The sequence below is a fragment of the Protopterus annectens genome, chromosome 3.part0 (assembly GCF_019279795.1).
Source record: "Protopterus annectens isolate FY-2018-M chromosome 3.part0, PAN1.0, whole genome shotgun sequence".
Classification (NCBI taxonomy): Eukaryota; Metazoa; Chordata; order Ceratodontiformes; family Protopteridae; genus Protopterus; species Protopterus annectens.
This window is the reverse complement of record NC_056731.1, coordinates 1,048,028,168-1,048,043,917: the sequence shown is the minus strand read 5'-3', so window position 1 is coordinate 1,048,043,917 and position 15,750 is coordinate 1,048,028,168.

The window sequence follows — 15,750 nt, the reverse complement described above, 5'->3', positions numbered from 1 at the left end:
ATTAGCATTGTAAAGACTTATAAACCTATGTGTTAACAAGCAAAATATAATAAGCATATTTGGGCAATATTTCTGCTATATGCACAATAAGTGATAGGATCACTGTTGCTTCATTTCTATCTGTGTTCTAAAGTATATTAATTATGACTCGTACATGTCTGTTACAGATGTATTCACTTTATTACTCAGTCATGTCATACAAAACACATAACAATCGCATAGCAGCAATTGCATCATGCCTAAAATACATGGGCAGTCACCAGATATGAGGTCTTTGTAGCTATATACTTGCTTCATCCATACAATGATTAAAGTAATACTATTGCCATAAGAAATATTTATATATCATGACATGTAAAAGCTTAAGATACCACATCTCTGTTCTGCTTTTGATCAGAATCAGACCTATTTGTATGCCTATACTCCTTATTTGTTTTAAGATTGGCATGGAGCACCACAGACTGCTGTTAATTCCTGTTCAAAGTTCAACACCTCACAATATAATTATGCATGCACTGATACTTTGTTAGCAATTGTGCAAATGAGCTTGTCACCAGTGTGATTCAGGGAATGACTTAAAACAAAAAATATATGTGAGTGGATACTGCAAATTTTATATGTGTTAATGCACCATTGTTCTCAAGATATGTGAATTTCAATGTGATGTTGACTGAATGCATCATTCTATAAAGTTATGTCTGCACTCCAACACTTACACTGGCAGATGGTGCACAATGGCGTATAACATTTTCACACATAATTCATGAGTGTTATTGAAGAGAACAGTATCACATTTTTGAGCTGTCTATTTCTGTTTAGACTGCACAATGTCCAAATGAAAACACATGCAATTGAAAATGACACAACAGATGACTAATGTTTGCATACAATCATCCTAGACTGAACATTCATGAATGCTTGGTTGTCAATCCACTGTTTCACAAGTGTGATTGTCATGAAAGTATAATACTGTGACATATGTACATATCACTCGCACTAACAGCATGTGTATGAATTGCAGGATAGATAACTTATCTCAGAATTATGTATTTATATGTGAGAAGCATATTGCTGTTACTTCTACCTGTCAAAACACAAGCCTTTTCCAAACTAAGATGCACAATAACTTCTCTGCAAAACACTGGTGATCCTTACAAATGTCTATTTTCACACATTTAAAGTCAGACTTCTGTACCAGTTGTGGTTGTCTAGAATGTGTGAATAGATAGGTTTTTGAATACAGCGTTGATTCAGCTTCATGCGAGTGTATATGTGTGTGTGTGTGTGTGTGTGTGTGTCTGTGCATCTGTACTGCTAGTTAGGACAGCATGGACTCACACATTCAATGTATACACTTCCACTCCTGATACACATTAAAACTGGGAGTGGACTTCCCCATCACTTTACCCCACTTGTAACACAAACATCTTCTCTTTAACACACTGATGAGGTCAGCCTTTTAAGAGCACAAGGTTCCACTATAAATGGCAGACTTCTCATGTTGTGCACGTCGTTGATTCTGTGCTCTGTACACTGTGAAAGTAGATAAGTAGGTGGTTGAAATCCAACAATACTGAACGTGTGTGATTGTGTGTGTGTGTGTGTGTGTGTGTGTGTGTGTGTGTGTGTGTGTGTGTGTGTGTGTGTGTGTGTGTGTGTTTGTGTGTGCGTGTGTGCATGTGTGTGGTACATATGGCTGCATAAACAGATACTCTGTGTCCACTTCCACTCAGGAGAAACATTTAAACTGAGAGATAACACCTCCATTACTTTATCCCATTTTTAACACAAACATCTTGTCTGCAACACACTGATGAGGTCATCCTTTCAAAAGTGCACTGTCTCACTGTAGAAGTCTGACTTCTGATGTGCATGACCTTGATACTGGGCTCTCCAGGGTGTATAAATAGATAGGTAGGTGGCTCAAATCCTGCATTGCTTAAATAGTATGACTGTGTGCAAATGTCTGTACTTACACATGAAATGGCTTCCTCACAACATCTATTATGTATACTTCCAGTTCAGAAACATATTCTCCCTGGCAGAAGGCTCTGCTATCAATTTCTAGCATCCCCAGGCAAAACACAGTTTTGGCAATACAATGATAAAATAATGTTTTCAAAACGGCACTACCTCACAGTTGAAATATGAGTTTGCCTGCCATGCTGACTATTGATATTGTGTTCTCTAGACTGTGTAGCTAGACAAGTAGGTGGTTTGAATCAAGCAGTGGGTAACTACTGTGAGCATGTGCTTCTCCCTCATTCTGTATGGAAAAGCCTACACATACATATAGGATCTGCAGCTATACAGTGTTACTGGGTTCTTCCGCAATTTTCTTTCCCTTTTAGCAGACACATCAGCCTGTTAAGCAAAGGTGATATCCTCCAATCAAATGTGCACTGTCACAGTTGTAAAGCACTATCTGGTGTGGTGCCTGTGATTCATGCTATGTTTCAAGCTTTTGATCTTAAGTAGACCATTCAAATCGAGACATTAACTCTTTAGACTCAATTGTGTCAGAATAAGAGTAAGTGTATATGTGGGTAACAATATTGTCACCCACCTTTCTGATGCATACATGTATAGCTGGGATTCCTCAAACAATACTTGTCTGCCTGATTTTCACATACAAATGTTTTATATAACACTGGATATGCAATTTGTTGAAATTTGTATTTTCTAATGCTAACAGTATGCCTTCTCCTGTGGCATGAGAAAATGAAAAAATGTGCTATAACTAGTTGCCTTAGTAAACCATGAGCTCAAATCTATGAGTGTCAACACATTTGTGCATGAGTGTGGTTTTACCATCATAATGATAACTGCATTATCCATCACATTTGTTTGTGTATACCACACTTATTTTAATATTTTGTGACCATGAGACAAATTGCACCACTCTTTTAATCAAACTACAGACACACATATATGCCTTGCAGCAATAAGGTGATATAATGCCTTCAAATCTACAAATATCTCACAATTGTAGTAGGACACTGTGTGTGGTACATTCAGTCTACACAATATCTTGTAGACTGAATGCACCACAATAGATGTCTTACTACACCCTGAATGATTATAATTGAGTGTCAGTATACTGTTACACATAAATGTCATCCACCACAGTTGTAATGTGCACAATTACAGTGGGTGAGGCCTCCTCCATCCCTTTTACAACTGTTTTGCCACACAGTGATATGATACAATTGCTTCACATTAAGTGGAGTCTCACAGCTGTGGTATGACTTCTGCTGTGGCATGTGTGATTAATATATACTTCATTAGCCTGTGAACTTATGTAGGCAGCTGATGAATTTCAGCAAAGGTGAACATTATGTGAGTATACTGATGTGACACAAAAACATTGCATCAAGTTATTTCTGTCCATTTTTATACTGGATAAAGAACATTGTAAACATTTGGGAGTCTCATGGCAGTGAAAAGCATGTTCTGGGATTTTCATGATCTGAGTGCTACTGTGGCACATGCAGTTAGTTGTTGTTGTGTCTTTCGGCTTTTCCCGGTTAGGGGTCGCCACATCGGAACTCCGGTCCGCTAAGGATTGGTAGTTGATTTTTATGTGCTGAGTTAACCAGCCCTGACACACAACCTTCAACGAAGGTACGCCCATTTAGGCATGTCTCCATACAGAAGATGCTCTAGCTGACTGACTTGTATAACATATCTACACAGATTGACTGTGGTTTGAATCTGGAACTGTGTGTACAAAGCAACATAGTTGGACAAGTGTGGCTTGACCAAGAATCTGGGGTTGTGTGTACAAAGAAACATGGGTGGACAAGAATGGCTTGAGAAAGAGTCTGGGACTGTGTGTACAAAGCAACATGCATAGGCAAGAGTAGCTTGGCCCAGCATCACTGATTGTACACAGTTGTGTGAACATTAACATAGCTACCTGCTTTTCTTCACTCTGACAAATGTTATTGTATAACTTAACATCAAAACGCCTTTCTTACTTCACACCTTGATTTGTGTTATTTATGACAACATCCCTTACTATCTCCTGGTGCAGACACAGTTAATACACAGCTCTATGGGGTGTGTAGTATGATTGGCAGGGAGTTGAATCTGGTAAAATCTGTGTGTCAGACAGGAATGTCATATGAAAAGAAAGTAATTATGGCACAGCAAGAGGGTGTTTTTCATCACACAACAGATGTGTCTCCTTCTGTGGTGTCAAGTGATTGATATATGTCTCTCTGCAATCTTCCCTGGCATGTGTTCAAGTCTGACAAGATGCAAATGTTGAGTATGTCAGTGATTTGTCACAGGCAGTACTTATTTTACAAATACTAATGCTCTGTATTACGCATCTTCATACAAATGTTTATGTATTACTGTATTTTTTTGAGGACGCTCAAGGGCTTTATTGGACATGAGGGCTTATATAACATTTCTTAATGTGTGGCATGCTGCAAAAATCATCAGAAAGTGTGAGTGGGCCTGTGTTATGAGACTTTCTTTTCCTTTTATGTTGCTTAGTTGATGTTATGGTACTCTTCATTGTAATTCCCTGTGAGCATGCCCAGTATAATGATGAAGTAGATGCATATCGTTTAACACAGAGACATTTAAAACATGAATGTCATGAGATATTTGTTGTCATTTTTTGATGTTTGTCAACACTTAATTGAATTTGCCTTTCTGTCATGCTGGCGTTGACAATATCTGTGCGAGGGAATTAGCAACCTATGGGTGGAGGATGACAACATATGTCACAGGCCAGTGAACATTTGTTGTAGGTGCAATATAAATGTACAATAGTTTGCATTACTGCTTTACGTGTATGTGTTCTATGCTACTGTACTATCATACAGATCTTAATATTGTTCTTAACAAGGCTTATTTCAGGGCTATATATCAATCACAATATGCTGCATGTCTGGTGTGGAACTTACAGCAGGACAGACACACACACTATATTATTGATTACAGTAACACAAATGCATCATAGGCACAAATAACTGTAGCCTGACATTTGTTGCATTTGTCTATTAACTGATGCATTAACTGCATAATGTTGGCATGTCCTTTTATTTTGCTCATGTCCTACATAGGCTACCCATACATTTGTAATACAAACAGAAATACATCCTAGGCATATTAATATACATCATAGCACTCAGAAACACAACCCATTTGTCAGGGGATGAACTATACTTGTACCTTGATTTATGTGCATTTTTGCATATGCCACACAAGCATGACTCATTTTGTATGTGTGTATGTCACAACTGTTATAGCTTTAGACAAATGGTAATATGTGTGTCCGATCATTATTCTGTTTATATTATGGTCAGTGTGATACCTCTGTGTATGTGTCATGCCCCCCTGTATTTTGCTACATACATACACAACAGACATGTATGCATGAACAGTCACTAACTTTCTACCATTTACAAGCATCTTGTTAAAACTGTATATTTTCATCACTTAATGGTATTAATGGATGATTGCATAGGTGTATAATTCTTCTCAATATTTCTGCATTGCTACAAGTGTGTACACTGCCATAATAACCATCAATGTTGTTTCCAACATACACATAAGGCAATGTCAACCTTACAATTCCTTAACCTGTATGAGTGTTCTGATATCACTCATGTTGATGAAATGTATTACATTGGATCACTCCCACAGTATACATTCTAATGGCAGGTTAATTCAATACACCTATCACACATGTATAGCTATGCATTTCCATTACAATCATATGAGTAACACAAATGTTACTGAGCATGCCACAGAACATATATGTTGGCAACCACACATTTAGGTCATATGACTGTAATTATAGTTTATTGTTTACATTAATATACAACATACACTTGGCTAATACATGCTTAAATGCACAGAAAACTTTCTGTGGCTACAACTGACAACAAATGGCATAGAAATGTCCCTTTCTGAAGTGCACGAGACAGCTGCAGGGTCCATTTATTTTTCTTTATACATGAACTGGAGAATACAGTGTATTGTTGGTTACAAGAGATAGCTTTCTCTATACATACCCGATATGTAATAACTGCAATGAATGCAAATATCCACAAATGTATCCACTGTCCTTGCATTTTATAAATATTTATCACATTTACTCCCCTTTAAAAAATTCCATTTTTGTGTTCCTCTTGCACTCTTTGTCAGCATTTCTATTTTTATTTATGTACATGGGCCAATAAAGTTAACAGGATTACCAAATTACATCAATATAAATAACTTATCAAAAATGTTCTTTGTGTACAAATCACATTTGTTTTCTGACTACATTTTCCCAGTTTAGCTTCCTTTGCTCCTTGTTTGTGCACTAATTCCTACATCTGAGTACACTTACCCCATTTACCTGCCCCTGCATCTTAAGTCTTTCATTAAAGTTGTCCTTGCCTTGTGTTATGCTGTCAACACATGCTTATCCAATAGGTTTACCTGCAGGCAACACCTTTTGTTTATATTGTGTGCTCAAGCCTCCATGCACCTCTTTGTGGCTGCAAACCCTTCTGCATAACTCTCAACCTTCCATCTCCAAAATGAGGAACACTAGCCCTCATAATGTGGAACAAATGGGCAAAATGTGGAATACATACTAATGGCTTACTAACAACTTCAACTAGGAAAGCCATAGGATGGTTAAAATATGCTGGTTTTACTTATAAAAAGATCTTTTAATGAATTAATATGATTATTTTTTTATTTACCATGGATTTCACTTAAAAAAATTCCTAACACTGAATGTGTGACAGAGTCTTTCAATGTGGAACATTGAGGAACTTTGAGGAACATGAAGTTTTTAAGACTCCAAATGAGGTACGTCCCTCGTAATAAGGTACACTTGAGAGGTATGCCCTTCTGGTGAACACAAATAAGTGTGGCTGAGCATGTAGGTCTGCTTAGCAGGTTCAATGAGCACTGCTGCTAATCATGCCAACACACACAAATCATGTAGGCTTAGTGAGATGTGTGCATGATTTTTAACGAATCCCTGGGCATGAATATAGAATGTGATAATGCTGATCTTTTAAATATTATAGGTCTAGAATCTGTAGTCTTACCTTCTATAACACGTTTTAAATAACTTATAAATACTATAGGTCTAGAATCTGTAGTCTTACCTTCTATAACACATGTTTTAAATAACTTTTAAATACTATAGGTCTAGAATCTGTAGTCTTACCTTCTATAACACATGTTTTAAATAACTTTTAAATACTATAGGTCTAGAATCTGTAGTCTTACCTTCTATAACACGTGTTTTAAATAACTTTTAAATACTATAGGTCTAGAATCTGTAGTCTTACCTTCTATAACACATGTTTTAAATAACTTTTAAATACTATAGGTCTAGAATCTGTAGTCTTACCTTTTATAACACATGTTTTAAATAACTTTTAAATACTATAGGTCTAGAATCTGTAGTCTTACCTTCTATAACACATGTTTTAAATAACTTTTAAATACTATAGGTCTAGAATCTGTAGTCTTACCTTCTATAACACATGTTGCTAAATGTAATAATGTGGTGGATGGAAAATAAATGTGTTACTGGATTAAGGTGGCATTACTAAACTAGTTCTGTGAAATATGTATTTAAGAAAAAAAACAACTAGCAAACAGAAAATTGAAGTAGTATGTGCACATGGCAAGGAAAAGGAATAACCCATAATACAGGTAAAGATGCAACAATTTTAGAGAATGTGGAGTAGCTTAAGCACCTAACCTAACACATGAAGTGATAACTGGTCAAAGTTTCCCTAATTCAAAGAGGCATGGGATATTTTTTGGTGGAGAGGATCAACTAGATTATTACGAAATGCAGTGGACAGAGCTGCAAAAATAGCAACAATTCTTGAACCATCCATGACTGCTTTTTAAAGATAATGAGCCAGTGTGGCAAAGAAAACCACTTTCAGACAATTGGAATGATAGAGCACTTCGATAAAACTTTACAGTTAAATTATGAAATGTTGTTGAACTGCATGGGAGAAACAGGGATTGACTGCTTCCATATCTTCTCTTCATTGTAAGCCTAAACTGGACTTGCACCATTCGTACATGTATATGGTGGACATCAATGAAGTTCGCTAGATATAGCAAAAGAAAACGTGACAAGGAAAACACCCAATTTAAAAGTGTAACTATGCATTTTACAGACCTGTAGGATATGGTAAAAACTATAATGACCACAGTAAAAGATCACATGTAGACAACACAAAAGGCAAAGCAGAGAGCACATAAGAGAAATTATTTTCTCACAGAATTTATAGCCAGAGATAATGTGCTTGTGTTAGTATCCACTGTTGAAGACAAGTTCATTTGAAAAAGGCAAGGACATGTTAAGGCTACAGGCAACAACATGAAAGAAACTATATCATTTGATAATCAGGAAAATGAAACCAGAACAGTTATACCACATACATTTTCTGAAACCTTTGAAATAACATGAGGATTTTATTGTAAGAATGTTTTTTGAGAAAGAACCCCCCCCCCATAGCATGTTCTGAAATCATATAGATGATATAATAGCAATGTTTCAGAAGCAAGAAGCATAGGATTTTTTACCCAGGAAGCAGAACATATTTTCAGAGTTGCCAGGTAGAATCAGATTAATCCAGCACAATCCAGAAACCATATATGTTGAGAAATTAAATTCAAAATTGGACCAAATGCCAGAATTCCAACAGCTGTTTATAGTTAAGTAGGAGGTACAAAAATCATTCAGACTTGGTTTTATGGAGGAGTCAAGACTGATTGAGCTATAGTGTTTTGCAGTGACTTCAGAAAATGACATTGCATATCAACATTTGATTCATATCCCAATGCCATGATGTGATAAACTGAAAAATTTGGGCTAGGCTAGTTTGTTGTCCATTTTGGACTTAATCCAATGCTACTGTAACATTTCACTAGTCACGGAAGCCAAATAAAAAATAGCATTTTCCAAACTAAATGTACTCTGCATCTACTAACCCCTTCCTTTTTATGGCATGAACCCCCTGTAACATTATAAAGGCTAATGGACAACATTTTTAGGTCCCATACCAGATGTGCAGCAGTCTTCCTGAATGAAGAAATACTTTTTTTCTTTAGACTGGAAAAAGCGACTCTGTAAAGATCAAGCTGTTTTTACATTTCCTGTGTCTGTTGATGCTGACTGCTAATACAACAAAGTGCAAGTCAGACATTATAAAAGTCTACTATCTGAACTATGTTAATAGGCTGAGGGATAGTGAAACTACAGTCTAAAAAAACTAAAACAGTATGAAACTGGGCCACACCAACCAAAAATAAAATGGTTAAGGCTATTTTAGGCTTAGTTAGAGATTATCAATTTTTCCCTAATTTTGCCATCATTGCTTGCACACTGACTAACAAATGTCACATAAAGTGTAAGGCTCCCTTAAAGTTTAAGGGACACCTTTGCATATCTAAAAAGGACGATGTGTTCAGAACAAGTACTAATAGCTTTGAACTTTTTTGATCAATTCTTAGTGCACAAAGATGTCTCAGAGATAAGCATAGGTGCCATTCTTGTCCCAGATTATAGACAGGGATGATTGTCCCATCTGTTACATAAACAGAAAACCTTGTAATGTTGAGACACATTATTCATCAATACAGAGAGAGAACACCTCACTTAAGAAGGACTCTAAACATCCAAAATATTATTTGTTAGATGTTGTATTATCTATGGACCAGTTTTCTTTAGAATAGTCCTATAATCAGAAAGACTGGGTTGCAATGCGCAAGGTATTCACATCAACTTGCTAAAGGTAGCTTCAGCCAGGGAATGCAAACAGAGTGGAAACTCTTTACTGAAACTACCTTTCACAAACATTGGAGGAAATGCTGTTTGCTGGGGATAATCCTCAGGTACTCCCAACATCCTACTATGTACCTGGCTTTATATATACCAAGTTTGAAATCACACAATGGAGGAGAACAAGGCAACTTCCAGTGTCAGTGAATATATATATTTATTTATTTATTTATTTATTTTATTTTACATTTGTTGACCGGGCTAGTCTAGCTGGATATATTTCCATTTTCAGTAGAGGCCCGGGAAGAAAAGCTCCACACAGAAATACACATAAAAAGGAAAAAAAAAACCTTATAATTAAAAAGCAATTACAATAATAACAAATGGCAATATAATATCAAAATAAAACTTAATTAAAGAAGATATATCAAAAGTCTAACTTGTATGAGTAACTAAGATTCAGGTTAAAGGATGAGATGACAGTAAGAAAACTGATATAGGGTGACAAGTTGTTGTACAGAGAGAGTTAGAGGTAAGCAAAAGGGTAAAATATCAGAGAAAGAGGGCAAAAATATTATAAGTGGGTAAAAAAGGAAGCCATCTAAGAGATGACAGTAAAACAAAAGAAGCAGAAAAGACTTACTAGATATGAGACAAAGAGAGGAAGAGAAAAATAAGAGTAAGGAAGAAAGAGTTATAAAAAGAAAAGAAAATGAAAGAAAAAGAAAGAAGAGATAGTGGCGGAAAGATGAGGAGGAGGATAGGCAGATGTAGGTGGGAAGATTAGTCAGTCTTTATACAGGAACAGAGCCAATGGCTTTTGAAGTAATTCTTAATTTCTTGTTTGAAGAGAGGTAGAGATGCGAGTAGAGTGATTTCACTGGGTAGTGAATTCCAGCTCCTTCCAATTGTATTAGAGAAAAGGGAGTCACCGGCTGAGTTATTGGACTTTAATATAATATAATATATAAATATATATATAAATATATAAATATATATATTTATATATATATATAAATATATATATTTTAATATAATTTCATATATATTTTAATATATATATATTTTAATATAATATAATATATAAATATATATATAAATATATAAATATATATATTTATATATATATATATAAGTATATATATTTTAATATAATTTCAGTGAACACTATCCAATCTTTTTATGCTCACTGAATATATTTCTGGTGACATGACACACTCCCCTGAAAACTGGCTGATGACCTTTGATACTCTAACTATTTAAATTTAAATGCTGATGGATGTCATGAGCTGACATCCCTTCCAACTGGGCTAGAATCTGTGGTTCTATACGGGGGGGGGGGGGGAGTCATATGGCCTACATACTACAGGTTAAGGAAAACAGACTGTCTGTAACAGTGTTCTGGCTGCTGTTTGTATTAGATAGTTGAAAAGAGAAAGTGTTGGGAGAAAAATTGCTTGTGGGTAAAAGAAAGTCTAAAAGGAAAAGAACTGAAATTCTGAAAGTACTCTTCTTTATCTGAACATTAGCTTTATCAAAATGTCATGTATTTATTACTCAAAGACTCTGCTGGCTTTGCAAGTGCACATGCATAAATGACTATTTTGGTGAGCCCCAATTTCAGTTATCCTTAGAAATAAACTGATCCTAGATTGATAACGGTGGACTGATACTGATTTACTTAGTCAAAACAGTTTCATACAACAATCACATGCTTTACTTCTGCCTGGAGACTGTATTCCATCATAAAAGTCCCCTTGCATCCCAGTTCTTACATTTCAACTTTATTATTTCACAGTTCCTCTAAACTGTTTTAATGACAATTAGAGAATGGCAACCTATACATTGGCACCCTGATTGGAGAAGGAGCATTGTCCAGCAGTGTTAATCTACAGGTAATACCCACTGAAAAATCAGTCCACTGCTTGACTGCAGCATATTAAGCTGCTGTGGAGCTCGGACTGAAAGTAATCTTATGGCCACCATTATTTTACAGTCTCTAAGCAGTGCTTGTGCTGTTTAGTGAGCATAAAATAATGATTAAAAAAAAAAAAAAAAATAGAAAAGTGTGTGTTTATGTCTCTGTGCATGAGCGTATGTGTGCTGGAGTGATAGTGAGATTGATCGAGCTTTTCACATTCCCTAAGCCACCACTTTTGCTGTTTAGAGAGTGTAAAAGTAAATGAACCTTTAAAAAATATGTGTTGAGTGAATGTGCGTTTATATTTTTGTGTGTGTGTGTGTGTGTGTGTGTGTGTGTGTGTGTGTGTGTGTGTGTGTGTGTGTGTGTGTGTGCGCGTGTGTCTGTGTGTATATGCATGCTTATGTGCATGTAAGTAGGCAAGTGTGTGCGCGTGCGGGTGTGTTTGTGTGTGTATGTGTGTGTGTGTGTGAGAGAGCGAGAGAGAGAGAGTCTGAAAAGTGAGTGATCGAGCAGTGACAACAGCAGCACTAGTTAAGAAGTTTGCCTATCTCTTGACCTCTTAGCTCAAAACATCTGCATAAAGCCCAAAGTAAAAGGGGAGCAAAGGCTCAAAATAGGAACTTGTTTTAAATATTGGTCTTAAAAAAATCACAAAATTGCTTAAACAATAAGATTTTTGGAAGCACAAGTGTGTGTGTGTATGTGTGTGTGTGTGTGTGTGTGTGTGTGTGTGTGTGTGTGTGTGTCTGTGTGGGTGAGAGAGCACGAGAGAGTGAGATCGATTGCCCACTGTCAGCAGCAGTAAAAAGTTTGCATATCTCGCAACCTTTTAGATCATGAAATCTGGATAAAACCTAAAATAAAGGGAAAATAAAAGTTCAAATATAGGAACAGATTTTAAATGTTGGTCTTATAAAATTAGAAAGTTGCTTAAATAACAGGATTTGTGCTCTCGTTAATTTTTGTAAGGAAATAAAGTCTGAATATCAATAGTATGTTATTATCTAATGACTTCAATCCCCAATGACTGGCAACAAACCACACATTTGTAGGAGTAAGGGACCAAAAAATGAAATAAATATCTAGATATTTTTAAATGTTATATTTTGGATGTAAAATATGTCCACCTACAGAATTTATACATACTACAGCAAGTTTGAAACATTAGGTGGAGGAATTTTTTTACATCACAAATATATTAAAAAAATAACATAGTAATAAAAAAATAAATAAGTAAGCAAAACACAACAATTTTGCAAACTGCCCATCCTCTTTGTGCAACAATGTCCTCCAAAATGTGTGTGTGTATGTGTGTGTGTGTGTGTGTGTGTGTGTGTGTGTGTGTGTGTGTGTGTGTGTGTGTGTGTGTGTGTTACTGTTATTTACACAGTAACACATATACTGTTGGACATTATTGCTTGGGTGTAATGGTCTCCTTTCCTTTGTATTGTTTTAAGGAGTGTACCCCAGACTAGCCAGTGTCCCTTCAAGGTCTTCATTTTCAACCCCTTCTCCATCCTGGGTGCATTAGTCTTGTCCTTCTGTAGCAAGCTTTTTTCCCATGTTCATGCATGAGCTCTCTAATAGTCTGGAATTCTGGAGATTATGCAACCAATAATATACATAAAGAGAATAATCTCCTTATCTCTCAAGTCTGTCTCCCTGCAGATGTGGCATTTAGATTCAAATCACATTTTTTCTTGCAGTTTGTTATATACCCTCATGGCGATTTTTACCTTTATGTATTCTTTCTGCCCTCAACCCTAAGCCTGAACTTCTATACTACACTTTGACATTACACTCTAGAACATTTCATTTCTCACCATTGTATTTCTAAAGTTATATGTTTTTGTTTGAACTTAGGGTTTAGATAAGTCTTAAGGGGATAATACTGAATACTTTCAAAATCAGTAGGGAAAATATTAAAATAGATCTTGATCCTTGTAAGCAAATAATACTGAGTTTTTCTTTCTATTCTAGGCACAACCAATACATATAAAATGGTTTTCTGTCCTACGTATTTTACACACAGCATGACATATTCAAAATCCATTATTGCATTTTAGTAAAGGAAATTCAAAGTTATAAGTAGGAAGCTTAAATTTTACTTGCTGCATACTCTGAAGAAGCAAGTAGGTACAGGGTTTCTGCACTAAGAGAATTACGTCTATTTCCTTTTCATCATTTCTTAATCCACTGAAAAATTTCTTTACCCTTTTAAACCTAGTTACAAGCTCACACGTGGGAGCACTTCCTCACATGGCAATATTCTAGTATGGCAACCATTTGTCCAAGTCTTAAAGCAGTTGGGTCTTACTCGAGATCACTTGTAAGGTGCTAAACTCGCCAGTGAAATATCAAGTCTTACCAAGATCTGGGTTTTCTCATTCATCTGTCAAACACTCTGAAGCTGCAAAACTGCAGCCATCCAATCCCATTTTCCCTGGTCACCTCTGATTTTATTACAGGGACATGCCATCTTCTCCTGCATGATTTTTGAAAATACCACCAAACTAGGTATGCCATATATAGAACCCTAATCAGAGAAGCTGACTCTAAATTTGGAATATACTATTTGAACACTTCTTAAAAAATATTTCCATCTTTATCAGCAAGGATAACCTAGTCAAGACCTGTAGCTGTCACTGAGGATTTCCTTATGTCCACAAATCATGTGCTACAACTACTAACTACTCAGTCCTTATTTTTTGAATACTTGCTATGCCTTTATTATACCTATTAAAAAGTGGAAGCATTTACTAAATGCAGGCATAATAATATCCTTTCATACTCAATACAGTAATTGGGATTTCGTTAATGTTTCAGATACTGTTAAAGATCAAGGGGTGAGTCACCAACCATGCACCTCAATATTATACACTGCAATATGAAATATCAGGGGCTGGAAGGCAAATGTCATACTGTTTCATAAGGTCTGCAACAGTAACTGCTCTACCAGCCTTATGGCCCTTATGTCCCACACAGATTTGATTTGTTTCACTTTGGAATGCATGCGTAGTTCAGTTATTTCTTGATAGACTGTAACTGTTATTTGTACTACCAAAAGTATACCTCTTATACCTTGTTCCTGGTAGCAGCATCTATAAACTGCAGGTTTGCCCAACAACTGATCTTATTAAAATTATACTAATGAAATATTACATGACCTGTTGTCATTATACTAATGAAATATCACATGACCTGTTGCCATATATCCCAGTCTTCCTTAATATTGTGCCCCAACCTCACCCGTTAGTCCTTTTTGTATCCCCTTTCCTGTTTTTTTTTGTATACTGATCTATTAAAGGTCCTCTCCATTTATGTCAGTCTGTATGTAAAGTTCTGATGCTTTGATATAAGCATGTCTTTATTAGCCCTCAACATCCTATTACCCAGTAAATACCCTACATTGCTTTTTATGTGAAATCACTTTTCCTTACACATCCTGCTGTCATTCCATATTATATCTAACTCCTGAACAAGAAATGCAGCTATCTCTGCCAGCTATTCATGCTTGTCCTCTGCAAATTATATCTACTCTCATTTCCATATTTTCAAGAGGCCAACTATATAAACTATTTTCTCATGCAATTGTTCCCCTTATGCAGCTTTTCCTCAATCCTACATCCCACATTCACTGAAGGTCTGACCTATATAATAAATATTTCAAAAATCAGATGAATTAAGGCACAAACCATTGAATTGGGCTCACTGAGCAAGTAAAGCAGTCCTCTCTAAATCTAATAAAGTGTCAGATGTCTAGGCCCACAAGAAGATGTCAGACAGTAGAGTTCTTGTCCAGATAATCAGGGGTCAATTATCCTTTAAATGTGTGCAAACAGTTTAACATCTGAAGAAACTATATTGTTGTGGGTATTTTTCCATCAAATAAAATAGTTGTCTGTATGATACAGGAGGATAAAGCCTTCACTTTAGTCCAGAAGACACTGATCCAATTAGTGGTCTAGATGTTGTAGATGCCAATTTTGGATGGGAGAGAAATGATGAGCAGTAATGCCTATGTAACCCTCTCAGGGCGAGGATGTGGAAG